Here is an 18,604-nt window from a genome sequence, read left to right on the forward strand (position 1 = left end):
TCCAGGGGTGACAGTGATGAGGAACTGGATGCACACATGAGTAGGGGAGCCAGGCCTGGCCAGAGAAGCAACACGCACGTGCACAGACATGTTTACCCACTTACACGTGTGCATGCATGTGCACAAACACAATGCAGGCAGGCATGTTGACGCCTCAGGTGGCAGAGGACCCCGACTCTGGGCCCTGCTGACTCGGGCAAGGCCCCATTGTGATGCATGCCATGACCTCAGAATGTCACTCATGCTTAGCACCTATCCGCTCTCTAGCCTGTGTCTGTGTTCTACAGCAGTTACACACACGCTGAGGTGTTGGTGAGCAGTTTTGTGGACTCAAATGTTTTCTCCCTGAGAGGCATAACCCAGGCCAGCTGATTCATCAGAATCAGGTGAGTGTGACCTGCTCTCTTCCCTCCAGGCTGACTTGGGGACAGTGGCTATGGTATGGGCGGTGTTGGCCTCTGGGCAGCTACAGAGGAGGGTCATCCCTGAGCAGTCACCGGGCGCCCGTTCTACACTGCCTGTGTAGACGATTTTCTCTTTCGTCCTCATGGTGGCTTCGTAGAGTGGGTGCTGTTCCCGAATGTACCCATTCCACAGGTGAGACATCTGGGGTCAGAGAGGCGGTAACCGGCCCGAGAATCCAGACATGACTCTGGGTTTTGCTCTCAGCCCTGCTGTGTGCCGTGCTAGACTTCAGGCCTCAACCCTGAGACCTCCCTGCTCTAGATCCCAAATCTGCCCAGATTTCCGATCCCGATGTGGCAGAGCCTGGCCATGGCAGAGACACTGGGATGGATCCGCTGTGGGTGGGGAGGAGGGAAGGGTCCTCAGAACACACCTGGGGCCTAAGCTGGGTCCTGATGGTCACTGTGGGATCCACTGGACACACACAGTCCTTTGTCTGCGAGTGGCATGGGGAGCCTTCTGCCCTTGGGCAGTTGTGGAAAGTGAAGGAGCTCTGGAGGGCTGGCTGAGGGGAGACTATCTTCCCTTGTGTTCAAAGGGATCCAGGCACTGGGGTTCTCCCCAAGTATTTCTTATTCTGTCTGGCCTTGCTTTCCTTTTGCCCTGAGTATTCTCAAGTGGGATGGTCCATCTAGATGTTCTCCAGGAGCAAGGACCCACTGTTCTTCATCAGTGACCCAGGAAAATGAAGCCCCCTCCTGTAGGGACAGCTCAGAATGGTGGAGTCCACAGTCCCTCCCTGAGAGAGGTGGTTTCCATGAGCACAGTGGCTGCTTTGGAGACAGTAGATCATTTTCATCCCCAAAACCAAATACACTCCTGCTCAAATGGCGTTATTCCTAAAGCAGCTTCACTGGTTAGACTGAAGGGCCATGGTAGCCCAAGTGATGAGCGGGGTAGAATGGAGCAGTCAGGAGAGATCTTGTTCCCCATAGGAAACTGGGCATCTCTGTGGCCCTGAGCATCCAGGTGGCCGATCGTACAGAGACCTCTGGTGCCTGACCACAGTTCACATCCACATCCCTGGAATAGCCCATTACAGGCTCTTCACCCTTGGCAGGTGGACACCATTCACCCTGCTGGGGCAGGGGTGTGCCCATTTCCTGGCATATGGGGACAATGGGATTCTCTGTCCAGGTCCCACTCTTCTTGAGTCCTTGAGAAGATGCCCACCCCTGCTTGGGGCTTCAGACTGCAGAGACCCATGGAGGTGTGGGCCACGGGGTTTGGCCCATTTTTACCAGACTGCAGTGGTGGAATGAAGGTTACACAACCAGCCAGCATCTGGGAGCCCGGTGGGAGTGGTTCAGGGGTTCTCCAAAGCTGTCGGGTACAGTGTAACCTTTAGACAATTTTGTCTCACAGGATGGACATGGTAAAGGACATGGATAGTTTGCAGGCACAGGAGCAGGAGGACATAATTATGAAGTATCAGAAGGTACAGTTCGGTCTGCTCCTTGGAGGGAGGCCTCTTCCAGTGCACCCTGGTCAAAGGGTCCTGGGTTCCCTAGGAGCACAGGGCAGGGATGGGTGGCCAATACCCCCAGGCCCTTGCACCCTTTACCTTGGACCCCTCACCAAGGCTCCCTCTGGGTTACAGGGACACCGAGCTGGGCTGCCAGAGGACAAGGGGCCTGAGCCTGTTGGAATCTACAGCAGCATTGATCGCTTTGGGATTCTGCAGTGAGTCCTCTGTGCTCCCCTCACCCCTAAAGAAGCTGTCTTAGCTCAGGGATGGGTTTGCTTTTAGAAAGGCCTTTCTGATGCAGGACATGTCTCGCCAGGTCTGGCCAACCTCTTTTCCAGGGTCAGAACTCCGCCCTGGCTCCCCTGCCAGGTCCAGCCTGAGGTTGTTGTTGGGCCAGAGGTGCAAGGCCCATGTAGGGAGCCGGTGGGAATGGAGACTGGGCTAGGCCAGGCCCCTGGGCTCTCAGCAGTTCTGTCGGCAAGTTAGCACAAGAGGAGCGGGGCAGCCTGAGGTTCTGGCCCTGTGTACCAGGAGACAACCCCGGTGAGATCCAAGGGTTGTGGCCACAGGGTGAGGAGACACCTGGCCCAGCCTCAGGGCTGTTGTCCAGCAGGTCTCTCAGAGCCCACCTGCCCCTGTCCTCCCCCATTTCCCTAGAACTACAGCCCTCACTGTCCCCATGGGGAAGGGGGAAAGGTGTGGGGACAGTGGGTGCTTTGGCCTGAAGAGAATGGGGGAGAAGACGGGAAGGGCCCCGCTCTGGGCATCTCACGGTGAGACCAGGGAAGCAGCAGGGCTTGTGGCTAAAGACCCTGGGTCTGGTGCTGGGAAGGGATCTGGGGCCAGGTAAGAGGAGCCCAGCCAGGAGCCCATCCCTTGGGGATCATAGGATGGAGAGAGAGAGGATCCCGGGGGAGGTAGAGTGGGAGGGAGCTGATGAGCCGTGCCACTTCTGAAATGCAGGGTGTGTGGCTCAGATGCAGGGAGAGGCAGGTGGATGCTGGGAGGTCAGAACCTGCAAGAGCCTTGGGGCTGTCAAGTGGGATGGGCCCCTGGTGCACCCAGAGTACACCGGGCAGGTCTCAGGGCAGGCTCCCTTGACCCTGGTGGGGTGATGTGGTCACTCCCTGAGGGACTCCTGTCAGGGCCCGGTCGCCCACCCTGGGTGGCCCCCATCCCATCTCAGGGCTAACCTTTCTCAGCTGCAGCAGAAAGCACCACCTCGAGTCCAGGACGGGCTGTCCCATTGTGCAGCCTGACCACTACCCATGCCAGGCCCCCAGTAACCCCAGCCAGGCTGTCCCTGCACTCCTTCTTCTCCCAGGTCCTGCCCCTCCTGGGAGTCAGCCTCACAGGAAGGCCCTTGTCCTCCCTTCCCTGTGCCTTCTCCCGGGCTGAGCCCTGAGCTGGATAGGGACAGAGCCAGTCCTTTCTGGGGGTCGGCTTCCAGGCTTGGGCGGCTCCAGGCCCTGTGCAGGTCCTCAGCTCTGCCTGGGTTGCCTTACAGTGGGACGGAGCTGCCTCCTGTGACTGCCCAGGAGGCGAAGGTAAGAGCCTGATGCATGGAGGGGCTGGTCCAGGGACGTAGGGACTGGGCGGGTGGTCAGTGAGGCAGAGGAAGCAGCTGGCCTGGGCGGTGGCGGGTGAGGGCAACACGCTGTCACTGGGAGGGGCAGCAGAGACCTGACCCCAAGTTGCTGTAACTTTGGCAGTTTGATAAGATTCCAAAGTGAGAACCACAGTCCTGGCTTGGGGGTGGCTGCCCGCTTGTGTCAGGAACCCATCTAGAGGCTGGGACCTAAGACTGGTGTGTCTGTGGCCTGAGGATGGCACATCCTGGGGTCCCAAAGCCAGCCCACTGGTGCTCATTTGCTCAAAGGCTCTCAGCCCTTAGGGTCTGCCCTTCCCTGGCTCCTTCCAGCTGGGTCCCACCAGGGGTCCAGAGCCCAAGACCCAGCATCCATGGGCGGCTCTGAGAAGCCTGGCAGCTCGGCTAACTCCAACATTCCTCATTTGGCAGCAAATTTGGCAGGAGAGAAAAAGAAAGAGCAAGTGGCTGGAAATGCTGGGTGAATGGGAGACATATAAAAACAGCAAAAAGGTAATGTGTGGAGGGAGAGGGCCCCAGAAGTACTATCTGCAGAGACAGGGGACAGGCACCCATGGCTGTGGCCTGGCACCGTCAGCCTCTCAGAGGGCGAGTGGCACACTGTCCTTACCCAGAGGACTGCAGGCCTGGTCGCCAGATTGCCTGCCTATTCGTGCAAGCATCACCTTGCTGGGAGGGAATCTGAATCTAGGGCTGGGACCACCTGGAGTTCAAGGCTAGGGATGCCCTGGTGACCTGAAGGAAGAAAAAGGTTCAGATCAGAGTTTTGACTCTGAGTGTCCATCCATCTTTCAGTCCTGGGAAGGCAGACCCTGTCCCAGCTTGATCTCACCTCTACTGAGGAATCATGGCGCCAAAACCGATATTTTCCAGAATCCCTGGGCTCTGGTCCTCACTGGGGTCACCCCGTGGCCTTTGACATCAGATTGTTTTCTGCCCACAGCTCATAGATCACATCTATAAGGGCATTCCCATGAACATCAGGGGCCCGGTGTGGTCGGTCCTCCTGAACATTCAGGAAATCAAGTCAAAAAACCCCAGAAAATATAAGGTACTGTCAGCCAGAGCACAACAAACAGGACAGGCCATGTCAGGGACCCAGGTCTCCAGCTGGAGGGAACGTCAAGCCCACCCTGTTGGGGGTGAGGAGGGATGGACAGATGCACATCCTGGGCATGGACGGTGGCATAGTCACCACAGACAAACTCAGCTCTGGTGACCCTCCCTGGCTTCAGTAACAAGCCAAAAAGCAGCTTTCTGCAGAAGGAAACCTTCCTTCTTTCCTTCCTTCCTGAAGTGCTGACTGTGGGCTGACTGCCATTTGGGGCAGGGAGGCTTCCATCTGTTCTGAGGCTGCTTCCTCCTCTTGGCCCTGCCCTGCAGATCATGAAGGAGAAGGGCAAGAGGTCATCTGAACACATCCACCAGATCAACCTGGACGTGAGCAGGACTCTCCGGAACCATGTCTTTTTCAGGGATCTATATGGAGCCAAGTAAGCCTATGGGAGCCACAGGGTCCCAGGAGAGATGGAGTGAATGAGAGGGAAGGGGACTTCCCTGGAGCAGAAGCCAGGGTCACCTAGGAGGGATGGCAGAGCTGCCAAGAGCTCTCCTGGCCCAGGGAGCAGCCGGCACCATGAACTGAGCACCTCCCTGGTTCCAAGCCCTGGGCCAGGCTGGAACATGTGGGGCCAGAACCCAGGAGGATCCTGAGGAGACAGAAAACAGCAAAGAAAATCATGCACAATGGTGAAAAGTGCTCTCCCTGACCCACGGGGACCCATGGTAGGACCCACGGGAGGGTGGCGGGATGGAGGGCCCATGAGCCTCCCCAGGCAACACTGACAGCACCAAATGCTGGGAGAATTAGGGGTCCTGGAAACTCTCATCCAGGTCTGCTGGGAACATGACATGGCACAGCCACATTGACAGCCAGTTGGGCAGTGGCTCACAAAGCTCAATGGACTTGAACCACGCATCCCCAAGGTGTCACAGATATTGAACCCACTGATTTGAAAACTGACATCCACATGAAACCTGCATGCCATGTTCACTGCTTGATTCATTGTCACTCACACACGGAGCCTTCGGGGATGGCCTTCAACATGGGAATGGGGAGAGACAGGCTGGTCCTCCCTTCAAACAGAAGACCCAGTGAGAAAAGGGAACAAGCCAGTGATGCCTGCACAAATGTGGGTGGATCCTAGATGCATTTTGTTAAGGGAAAGAAGCCAGGCCCAATAAGCTACCACAGTAGGATTCCCATTCCTAGGCCATTCTGGAAAAGGCCAAACCATAGGGACTGAGAAGCAGCCTGGGTGGCCAGGGGCTGACGGATTGGGGAGAGGCTGGGTGCATAGGGGAAACCCTGGAGATTTGGAAGATGAAGGAGTCTCTCCAGGAGGGGCTGGAGCAGTGGCCAGGAGACTGCACATTGGTTTGGAACATGGAGGAACTGTACACCCAAAGACTGAACTGGCGTGTATGCAAACTGAAAAAAAAAAAAATCATTCAGCATGAAAAGGATCAGTCAACTCACTGTAGAACTGGGCTATTTGCATGTCACAGATATGGATTTTACTGAAACATTTCTTCAACAGTCTCAGGCCCTGAAGAGCTCACTGCTTATCTGGTGAATCATCTGAACCTGAAATGGGATTTGTTGTTAGGATTTGTAGACAAAGTGAAACTAACAGCATCTGCACAAACCAAACCATAGCCCCCTTTCTCTGTTTCCTAGGCATCGGGAACTATTCTACATCCTCCTGGCATATTCGAAGTATAACCCGGTGAGTATTCCAGGCAGTGAGGTTCCCAGGCCATATTTCCATATTCACAGGAGTGGGTGTCTGGTGGGGGTGTCGTTGCTTCTTTTAAAGTTAGTATTTGTGACCCACCAGGATATAGGAGGTAGGAGTCCAGCTCACTGCTGGCATAAACCTCCAAGCAAGGCAGTGGTCTCAAGGGGTCAAGCTGAGACACAAAGGAGTTGGGGCCTGGACTCCTGGTGTCACCTGGGCCTGACCACCACTTCTCAGAACAAGAAATGACACCCTCCTCCTGGGGCTGCCCCAAAGCCCAGAAGCTTGGCAGTGTCACACGCAGGATGGTGCTCTCAGGAGACATTTGGACAAGGTGCTGAAGTGCCTGATAGACTTGGCTCTTGTCATGAAATGAATTTGCATCCTGAGGAAGTCTCTTCTTCATAGGAAGCCTCCCCAGTCACCTCTGCCCTCTCCAATGACATGAGTCCTCCCAGGTGACCTCAGCCCTCCCAGGTGATGTCCTTCCATGGTGACTCTGGCTCTTGCAGGAGGTGGGCTACTGCAGGGACCTGAGCCAAATCGCCGCCTTGTTCCTCCTTTATCTGCCTGAGGAGGATGCATTCTGGGCACTGGTGCAGCTGCTGGCCAGTGAGAGGCACTCCCTGCCGGGTAGGTGAACAGCTGCCTGTGGGGCCTCAGGCAGCCAGACCTGGTGATGGCCACCATGGCCAGGTGATCTTGGCTTTCAGCCAAGGCACCATCCTTGTGTCACCAGCTTGTTGGGAGTCTTTAGGACATCTCTGCTGAGGGTCCCACAGGAGTCCACAGATGCCTTTCATCCCCATCAGCAGAGGGCATCTCATCCTCCCCTTGGCCACCCTCTGTGTCCTGGAGCCACGCCCTCCAGCTCTGATTATGTGCAGCTGACTCTCCCCTCCCTGAGAGTCCTCCTGCCCTCCAGCTGCCCGGGCTCCTGCTGCCCTTGGTGCCCATGAATGGGCTGACCAGGCCCAGGTGGCAGCATCTCCCCATCCCGTGTCCCCTGGCATGACCCCACTTCCAGGAGATGACCAGGAAGCCCAGCCCCCACCCTATTCTGGCCGCTCTGTTGTGGCCTCAAAGTCAGGCTTGCCCTTTTTGCACCCTAGCCAGGGAGGCCTCCAGGGGAACCTCCAGCCAGGCTCCAGGCTCCAGGGGATGTTCCTGTCCCACCTCCCCAGGGCAAAGGCCACATGGTGGGGTCACCAGATGGGAGGGTGGGAGGCCTTCGGGTTTGGGGGCCTCTGCAGCTGCCCAGCTCTTGCAGCTGATGGCTCCACATCTTGGGGGAAGGCTCTGATTTCATGATGGGCTGGGGGCTTCTCAGGATTCCACAGCCCAAATGGCAGGACAGTCCAGGGGCTCCAAGACCAACAGGAGCATGTGGTACCCAAGTCACAACCCAAGACCATGTGGCTTCAGGTGAGTTTATGGTCCCCTTGGCTCTTCTCAGAGGCCCTGCCTCCCGTGGGGCTGTAGGAGCAGGGGGACTGGAGCCGCTCGTGGGACTGGTGACTGGCGGAGTCTCAGCCAGGGCCTGACCTGGGACGCTGGGTTCTCCATGGGCTGGGAGTTGGTTTCCTTTCCTGCCCTGGAGGAGACAGAGGCACAGGGATGGGGGCCCAGCTCCTGCAGAGCAGGGCAAAGGGCAGTGTGTCCACCGGGAGTGTGGGAAGGGGACAGTGTTGTGGGGAGCTCTGGACACTGCCCAGTGTTCTGCACTAGGGGAAGGGTGTTGAGAGGCCCTGGAAGATGGAGGTTTTTAGGGCAGCCCAGGGGGTCCTGAGCACCTCTGTTCCTCCCATCAGGACAAGGAAGGTCTATGTGGGCAGTGTTCCTCGTTAGGCTGCCTTCTCCGGATGTTGATTCAAGGGGTAAGGAGGCATAGGGAGACCCTGGCTCAGGGACCCTCCTTGCCCTGCAGTGCCCTGCTTCCCCATCCCGGGGGTCTGGCTCACTCCCAGCCCACAGGAGGCTCAAGCGAGTCCCCGAAGGACACACAAGCAAAACCCTCTGCCCAAGAGGGGTCATCCCAGGGCAATGGCTGGGGCTCAGGCCCAGCTTCATGGGCAGACTGGGCCAGGACCCAACTTGAGAGGGCTCAGGGAAGCCTCAAGCCCTGGGCAAGCCCCTCTCTCCAGGAGCCACATCCCCACTCAAATGAGTGCCCCCTATGAGGAGCTGCAAGACCTTGTCTGACCCAGCATTCTGGATGGCTCAGGCGGCCCTCATGGGGAAGGTCACTGACTCCAGAGACTGAAGCCCCAATGTGCGCAGCTCGAGCCACCAGCCACAGCTTGGAAGGGCCAGGTTCTCTCACACCTGCTGTCCCCACAGATCTCTCTCGGGCTCACCCTGCGCCTGTGGGATGTGTATTTGCTGGAAGGAGGACAGGTGTTGATGCCGATAACAAGCATTGCCTTTAAGGTTCAGAAGAGTAAGTCTACGTGTGCCCAGTGGGGCCTGGGGAGCCCTGCGGTCAGACCCCGACTGGCCCGAGGGCAGCTTCCTCACCCTGTCCTCATGATCCTCTGTTCTGGCCCAGAGGGAGGTCTGGCCAGGTGGGCTGGGCAGGGCACTGTGACGCCGAGCCCATCCCCCACATGACCCAGATGGAAGTCGGGAGTGTGGTCAACACTTCCCTGTCCAGATCACACCCCAGCCACAGTCTCCTGTGTACATCTGGATGCCTGGGGTGGCCACAAAAGGATCCGGCACCGCCCAGTGGGAGACTGAAGTGGCCACGGGGTATGAGCTGTGACCATTCCCAGGTAACTCTCCTGGCCTGATATCCACCCTGTCCCTAGAGCGCCTCCTGAAGACATCCAGGTCTGGCCTGTGGGCACGTTTTCGGAACCAGTTCTTCGATACCTGGGCCATGGACAATGACACTGTGCTCAAGCATCTTAGGGCCTCTACGAAGAGACTAACAAGGAAGCAAGGGGACCTGCCACCCCCAGGTGGGCTCCAGTGCCATGTCCCCTCCCATGTCACCCTCTGGGGCAGTCAATAGTGGGCAAGTGCCCCGGACCAGCAACCCTACTTGCCTGGGTCTTCCTCTTCACCTTTTCTTCCTCCTCTTCCTCCTTCTAGGAAAGTACACGAGGCCCACCGGTCCTCAGGGCAGGCGCTCAGTGCGTGTGTACTGGACGTGTTGTGCACGCAGGAGGGGGATGTGGGCAAGACCCTCCAACAAGCCCCCTCCCACTTTCCACGGTGTCTCACTCTCCCCCTCACAGGGCCCTCAAAGTTACTAGAGGATCCAGACCCATTTGTGGGAGACCCTGCCTCTCCCTGCAATCACCCACAGCCTCAGAGAGCAGCAGAGGCCCCTCACTCCTGCATGCTCCTCCAGGGTTGCCAGGACAAGCCTTGAGCCAGGGAGACAAGGGAATCTGGTGTCCCTGACCCACAGGGCATTCAGGGAGAGGGCACAGGTGGGACCCCGGGCCGGCCCAGAGCCAGAGCCAAGAGTTCAGCCAGATGTGGGAACCGTCAGTCCTGGCATGGACTGGGCAACCCAGGAGGGCAGAGGGTGACCCACATCCAGGCCCAATCACCCACTGCAGAGATGGGTCCCCATGTGAGGTGGCAAAGGGCTGGGTGACATCTAAGGCCCCTCCCACCTGAGTTCTGACTGGGGGCCGTATCCCAGGCCCAACAGCCCTGGGACGAAGGTGTGTGGCAGGAAGCCCCCAGCCAGTCTGAACCCTGGGGGCAGTCCCAGGAGCCACCCGACATGCCCCAATGGCTTCCCCATGCCAGGCAGCACACACCCCTCCCTCTGGGATCAGCAGACTACAGGCATGTCCTCACTGTCAGAGCAGGGGGCCACACAGAGACCCCAAGGACTCCAGAGATGCAGGCAGGTGGGGCCCAGCCGCAAAGGCCTGCATGGGCTCACTGGAGATGCTGACCACATCTGTTTTCCTTTCAGCCAAACCCAAGCAAGGGTCCTCAGCACCCGGTCCTGTGCCAGCTTCATGTGGCAGGAAGACCCTCTGCAAGGGGGACAGGCAGACCCCTCCAGGCCCACCAGCCCGGTTCCAGAGGCCCATTTAGCCAGCTTTCCCGCCATGGGCACCTCGTTCTTCCACACCCTGTCCTGGTGGGGCTGTCTGGGAAGACATCTACACTGTGGGCACTCAGGGTGTGCCCAGCCCGGCCCTGGCTCAGGGAGGACCTCAGGGTTCCTGGAGATTCCTGGAGTGGAACTTGATGCCCCACCTCCCAATGGACCTGGATGTAGGGAGTCCTTGGTTCCCCCATTATGATTTCGAACAGAGCTGCTGGGTCCCTGCCATATCCCAGGAGGACCAGCTGGCCACCTGCTGGCAGGCTGAGCACTCTGCGGAGGGGGTGAGATTGGCTTTCACTGCGCTCAGCCACAATGTGGACATGCACTTCCGGGCCCTGCAGTGCACCCAGCACTGATTCCAACCAGGACACCCCCTTCAGAGCTAGGGACAAACAGCCATGCGCTCCCACCTCAGGGCCTTGCCTCTGCCACCTCTACTTGGAAAGTTTTCAGTTCCTTCCAGGCTTCTAGAAGCATCTGGGCCAGGGCTCATGGCTGGATAATTTCCCAAGGCTTAACAACCCAAGCAGGCTTCGCATCCTCATTTTATTTTTTGTTAAACTTATGAAAATTTATTAAGAAAGTGTGCAGCTCGAAACACATGCACAGATGGAACACACCAGCACCCAGATCACAAAGCCAACCATGCCCAGCCCCTCCCAGCACCCCCAGCCCTGTGACCAGCATTCTGAATTCTAATGACACCATGAGCCTGCCTTTGTACTTGAAACTCATGGAACGGTAACCACCTTCATGTTTTAAAATAAATGTTTCTTCCTGTTGAAATGATTTTAGATATACAGAAATATTGAAAAGGCACTACAGTGTCCTCCTACACCTTCCATCCAGCTGCCCCTAATAATGATGTTTTGTAGTAGCATGGCACATAAGAAATTTAGGCCGGGTGTGGTGGCTCACAACTGTAATCCCAGCAATTTGAGAGGTCGAGGTGGGAGATTCAGGTTCAATTGAGTCTAGAAGTCTGAGACCAGCCTGGGAAACACAGGTGGACCCTGTCTCTAGAGAAAAGTCAAAGAAATTAGCCAGACATCGTGGCATGTGCCTATAGTCCCACCTAGTCAGGAGGCTGAGGCAGGAGGATTGCTGGAGCCCATGAGTTCCAGGAAGCAGTGAGCCAGGATTGCACCACTACACTCCAGCCTGGGCAACAGAGCCAGACTCCATCTTAAAACAAACAAACAAACAAAATTTATTCATGTAACCAAACAACACCTGTTCCCCAAAAATCTATTGAAATTTTTGAAAAGAGAAAGATAACGCTTGTGAAGTACACATTGTCTTTCTCTCATACTGCCACCTAAGTTATAAATATGTATGAACAACTACAGTAGGCCAGATATTTGTGATATAAGTTATGTAACTACAAAGAAGTTTTTTTAATTGTGACTCATTTTTATCTCTGTATTTGTTTGAAGTTTACTAACCAAATAACAAAAACATTTCTCCCTCCTTACACAGAACTGCCTTACTCTTCTGGATGATGAGGATCATAGACTGGAATATTTGAAAATCCAGGATGAACAACACCTGGTAATTGAAGGTACAAGATGGAAGCATGCATCTATATTAAATTTTCAAGGGGAAGAATTTAAAGAGTTACTAATAACCCATTTTATAATTTTCTCCAAGACAACTATTATTTGATCATTATGTTTTTATGACAAACCCTTTGAAAAAAAAGAAAAAGAAAACCCTTTGAACTCTTATGTAATCCTACCATACGATTTAGATTGCTTTAAAGGGAAAATATTCTGTTTTTAGTCATTGACAAAGGATGGGAATGGTAGATAAAAACAAATGAATTCAGTTTACAAATTTATAGTTCCTTAAAATTTTCAAGTTGCTGCTTTGAGTTTGAGTAAAGAGAGCAACTTTCTTGCATAATTAGTAGCACAGGCTTTCATTAGTCATCAACACTGGCTACTCACTGACAGAGCTACTTGTATATTCATAGATTTACGCACTGGCATACACATGCCATTAAAAACTTTTTAAGTGTATCTTTTCCCATCAAGTTTTGTGGCAACGTTGTTAGCTGCCTTTCTATTCAAATGAATAGGCCGGGCGCAGTGACTCACACCTGTAATCCCAGCACTTTGGGAGGCCAAGACGGGTGGATCACTTGAGGTCAGGAGTTCGAGAGCAGCCTGGCCAACATGATGAAATCTGTCTCTGCTAGAAATACAAAAATTAGCTGGGTGTGGTGGCACGTGCCTGTAGTCCCAGCTACTCAGGAAGCTGAGGCATGAGAATCAGTCAAGCCCAGGAGGTGGAGGTTGCAGTGACTTAAGATCACGTCACTGCACTCCAACCTGGGGGACAAAGCTAGACTGTCTCAAAAAAAAAAAAAAGGAATAAATTACTCTGACAGTTGTTACAATTTAAGAAAGAATTGTAATATTTCTAATGTTTTAAGTATAAGAAATTCCATTGTTTCTGAACTTTAGCTACTTCTGTAGATGGTTAAGTATAATTTTACTTCAAGTAGGTAATTGAGGGAAAAGATTATTCAAACCAAGTGACTTTAAAGTCCTCAATATGAAGAATAGGGATGGTTTTAGAGCCAATTACAGGCATGTGCTGCATAAAGATGTTTGTCAACAAAAGACCTGTATATAGCAGTGGTCCCATAAGATTATAATACTGTATTTTTAGTTGTACCTTTTCTATGTTCTAACATGTTTAGATGTTTAGATACACATTGTGTTACAGTTGCCTACAGTGTTCAATACATTAACATAGTGTACAGGTTTGTAGCCAAGGAGCAACAGCCTATATCATACATAGCCTAGGTTTGTGTAGGTACACTCCGTGATGTTCACACAAAGACAAAATCACCTAATGATGCATTTCTCAGAATGTAACCTCATCGTTAAGCAATGCATGCACTAAAATTAACTAGATTTTAAAACTTCTGATTTAGGTATAAGATGTCTTTTAAAAAAAAAAAGCAGAAGCAATCGAGTGGGTGTAAATTAGATAGATAAGAAATTAACACATTCCTATCTGTCCTTCCAGTTCGCAACAAAGATATGAGTTGGCCTAAGGAGATGTCTTTTATAGCAAATAGTAGTAAAAAAGATAGACACAAGGGTAGGTCTCCAGTATTATCTTTTAAAGAGATTATTTTAAATGTTTTTTTCTTCTCTCAACTATTAAAGTGCTAACAACTTTTGGTTTTCTAGTTCAAAAGTAATTAGGGCCCTTCTTCTTTTTCTTTTTTCCTGAAGCAGTATTTGATGTTGGCAAACCCACCATCAAATTATTTTCTAAATTTCTTTCTAACTCTGCAATTAAATAATTTATATGTTTTAAAAGACATACTAGAAGAAGAATTGTTTGAATTATTTTGAAAAATCATAGCAATTAAAAAGAATAATTGCTGCTTCTGGGTTACAGATGAGCATGGATCAGCACTGTTGCCAGACACTCTATGAAAAGCCTTCTCTAGAATTTCAAAGACCTGCTAGAGAATTATTAGCACCATTTAGCTGATTATGAGAGTTATAAAAAATCTTTTGATTGAATATAAGTAACTGTTTGTGCCATGGCATATTACTACAGCTAAGCTTTGGTTCTCATATTGTTTGTTCCAGTTCCCATAGAAAAGGGAGCCACAGGTCTAAGCAACCTGGGAAACACATGCTTCATGAACTCAAGCATCCAGTGCGTTAGTAACACACAGCCACTGACACAGTACTTTATCTCAGGGAGACATCTTTATGAACTCAACAGGTAATCTTTCTTCACCTGGCCTCTTAACCTGTGACTTTGATATAAACCCAGTATCACCTAAATTTCCTTTTTTCACTCTGTGGGAGACAGATTTTATCTTATTTGCCCTATTTAATATGAAATAGGCCAAGGAATACATCCTTGTTTCAAAAATAAAATATATTTTGATGTGAGATGCTAGGCATTTTTGTGCCCACATGATTGTAATTTATGAGAATCTTTGGCAACAAGTTTTCCTCTCAAACCTCTAGGACAAATCCCATTGGTATGAAGGGGCATATGGCTAAATGCTATGGTGATTTAGTACAGGAACTTTGGAGTGGAACTCAGAAGAGTGTTGCCCCATTAAAGCTTCAGGTAAGCAGGTTAAAATAATATAAAAGTATTTAATTCCTAAATAGTTGTTTAATCATTTTTCTCTACTTGTTTTTTGTGTTTAGCCTTTTAGCTTAATGAAAGTTTTTGGATCCTTCACTTGGTATAAACAAGAGGCCAAATTCTTTTTGCTTGTTTAAATATTTGCAAAATACTACTGTATATGTAGTGGGTAGGATAAAGACCAAAGGTACACTCTAAATTCGGGATGTCATTCATTTTACTAATTTGTCAAACATCTTATATGAAGAGTACACCTTTTTTGGTAATACTTCACTATTAGCAGTGTTCTAACTGCAAGGTGGATTAATTACATCCAATCCAATCCATTTCCAACATAACTAAGATAGTTCTATCGGTAGAATACAAAGAAGTAGGCTGGGAGCAGGGGCTCACGCTTGTAATCTCAGCACTTTGGGAGGCTGAGGTGGGTGGATCACTTGAGGCCAGGAGTTCAAGATGAGCCTGGGCAACACGGCAAAACCCTGTCTCTACTAAAAAAAATTAGCCAGGTGTAGTGGTGCATGCTTGTAATCCCAGCTACTTGGGGGGCTGAGGCATGAGAAATGCTTGAACCTAGGAGGTGGTGTTTGCAATGAGCCAAGATCGCACCACTGCACTCCAGCCTGGGCAACAGAGTAAGACTCTGTCTCCAAAAAGAAAAAAAAGTAGAAGAATGAATAAATGAAACTAATGAATATAAGTTTTATATTAATATCAGATGTAGTAGATTTTAGTGAAGTTAGGATTATTCATTATTTTTATTTAAATACAAAGCAAAAGCTTTTTCTATTACAAATTATTAACTATAACAGCTACACATTTGACTACTTACCTCTTGCCAGGCACTATTCTAATTAATTTATACCTTCTAAATAATTCTAATGCAGTTAATAAAAGTTAGGATGCAACAAGACCAGAAAATGTAATTGTTGAAGACATTACATTATATAAAATAATATATACACATATTATTTTATACATGCTATGTATTATTATATACACATTATTTTATGCATATGTTATGTATATATTATGTACCTATAAAATACACATATTTTATATGCATACAAAAATGTGTAAAACATTATAGAACAGGATGTCTTTCAACATGAGCAAATGCTGTTTTAGTATTTCTGTCTTAAATAACATCTATGTGCCTGAAGAACAGTTTGCTTCCGTGATACTGACTGAGGACACTGTATTGGCCAAAATAGTTCTCTTTTTTTTTTTTTTTTTGGTCATTTGACGTTAAGATTCAAAAGGTTTCATGATTATCCAAAATACATTTGTTGAAATGGAGGCAGACTAAGTACTATACTATTTATTTTCTTACAATGGCTCTGATTGGATTATACGACATGTTCATTCCAAATTTTATGGGTAGGAAATAATGACTGATACTTCTCTTATATTTATAGTGGACCATAGCAAAATATGCTCCCAGGTTTAATGGGTTGCAGCAACAAGACTCCCAGGAACTTCTGGCTTTTCTCTTGGATGGTCTTCATGAAGATCTCAACCGAGTCCATGAAAAGCCATATGTGGAACTGAAGGACAGTGATGGCCAGCCAGACTGGGAAGTAGCTGCAGAGGTTTGTCAGTTTTGAGTTTCTAATGTAAGCAATAGACAAAATGTTCTGGCCACAAATACATGTAGCACAACTTAAATGCAAACTAAACTATTCTGAGATCAGAATTTTACTGCGAAAATGAAGGAATTTCTGTTCCTATGGTTAATTGTTATGCAATAATGCCAAAACAAAAATACCTTTAATGAATATAGAAAACTGTTGCCAGTTCACATGGTAAACTTGATGGGACTGGATGTAGGAATAATTATCCAGTGGAATTTAAAGAGTCCCCATAATTGTTAAAGTAATGCATACAGTGACCTATAGGCATGCTTTATAATTGTTAATGGACAAATAACTTTAATATTTACCATTGTTACCTTGATAAGAACAAATGAAAAACAGGATTTTCCATCTCAATTTAATATTTTATGTTAAATGAAGAGTAAGGATTATATTCTTTACATTTAAATGCAATATATTTAACCAGTTTCTGTGAATTTATATAGAAATGCCTCTCTTATGGATTTTGAGAGAAAATTCTCATCCTTTTTATTGCTAGGCCTGGGACAACCATCTGGGAAGAAATAGATCAATTGTTGTGGACTTGTTCCATGGGCAGCTAAGATCTCAAGTCAAATGCAAGACATGTGGGCATATAAGTGTCTGATTTGACCCTTTCAATTTTTTGTCTTTGCCACTACCAATGGACAGTGATATGCACTTAGAAATAACAGGTAGGTCATAAAGTTCTGAAAAATTACTTGACTCCATTAAATTTACTTTATTTAAATAGCCTGAATTTGTAAGCATAGTTATTTGTTTACAAATAAAGACTGGTAGTCATCATATTATAACTGAGCAACCTAATTTTAGGCATGACTTGAGGTTTGAAAGATGTAGATTGGGGCATTTTTTCTTTTGGTTTCAAATATGCCAGCAACTCTCTTTAAAACCCCACAAAGCCACTCATACTTTTATGTCAGATGAACACCAAAAAAAAATACGGATTTCACTTAATATTATCCCTAAGTACCATCTGTTTTAGTGTTTACACATAAAATAAAAATTCTAGGCTGAAATATTTGCTATTATATTTACAGGTCAGATATATCTGTACACAGCATTTAAGGCTTTCAATGAAACCTGCATTTTACCGATAAAAGATCTTTTCTCTTTACTAGTGATTAAGTTAGATGGTACTACCCCTGTACGGTATGGACTAAGACTGAATACGGATGAAAAGTACACAGGTTTAAAAAACAGCTGAGTGATCTCTGTGCACTTAATTCAGAACAAATCCTTCTAGCAGAAGTACATGATTCCAACATAAAGGTAATGTTAACTACTCTAAGAAACTTTTGATTCTATCCTTCAAAGATGACATTTTTCTCGATTATTATGATCAGTTGTTAGGTTATGTGACCAAGAGAGATACTAAAACATAGTGAAAACTGAACAACAACAACAACAACAAATGCCAAGTTTTCCAACCCAGAAACTTAAAAGAGTTTTCTACTAGAATAAAAGGATAATACTGATGGTGGTATTTTTGAAGAAGGGAAATATGTAAGGCTGCCTGTATGGAGTGTTCTAGCTGTGTCACTATAGTATAGGTTTCCTCCAAAAACTGCTGCTATTACACTTCACAGCTCTTCTATATTACCACTGTTACTAGAATTCTTCCTAGGTTAAAGTATTTTATGTGTTTATGAATGTGTGTTTTTAGTATTTATGAATATATATACTTGGTCTTTTAACACACTAAGAAATTAAGAGTAAAGACAAATTGACACCAATCATGTCTTTCTACATATCAGCTGGGGAAACAAATAATCTAATAAATATATTGCCTACTCTAAATTAAGCTCCTGCAACTGGTATTATTTATATTCATCTTTGGGATTTCTGAACACACTCTCACCTCATTGACATTTTCTTAATATGAAATGCAAAAATGGGGTGTCTGAGGGTTGGAATTTAGATCCCTGAAATGAAGGAAAAAACTGAAGAAGTCAGTCATATACAACACACTTCTTCCTGTGAAAAGAGATAATAGTTCAACAATTGAGGTTAGTTTTCAGTTATTTTTATCAAGCATTCATCCTTGATGTAGTTGAAAAATTATTCAATCATCTCGTTGGTTTTACAGATGAAAGCACCTAAGACATTCTTTTGAAACACATTAGAGAGAGAACTTTTCCTTTTTATCTGAAACATCCCCCCCTTCTCATCTTGCTGCTGTTTCTGTAGAACTTTCCTCAGGACAACCAAAAAGTAGGACTGTCAGTGAGTGGATTTTTGTGTGCATTTGAAATTCCTGTCCCTGCATCTCCAATTTCAGCTTCTAGTCCAACACAGACAGGTAAGATAGAACTAGAACTCCTTCTCATGATTGCACCTTTAGATATTTGTCTAAGAGTTGTCATCTTTGTTATATTTGTTCATGCAGAGGATATTATAGCAGAAGAGTTT

The 18,604-nt window shown here is 48.6% G+C and overlaps 1 pseudogene; it reads left to right on the plus strand.

Annotated features, from left to right (window-relative positions):
- The first annotated feature begins 262 nt into the window (after positions 1 to 262).
- Positions 263 to 18,604, plus strand: part of LOC129017774 (ubiquitin carboxyl-terminal hydrolase 6-like) — a 42,211-nt pseudogene continuing 23,869 nt past the window's right edge.

The sequence above is a fragment of the Pongo pygmaeus genome, chromosome 19 (assembly GCF_028885625.2).
Source record: "Pongo pygmaeus isolate AG05252 chromosome 19, NHGRI_mPonPyg2-v2.0_pri, whole genome shotgun sequence".
NCBI lineage: Eukaryota > Metazoa > Chordata > Mammalia > Primates > Hominidae > Pongo > Pongo pygmaeus.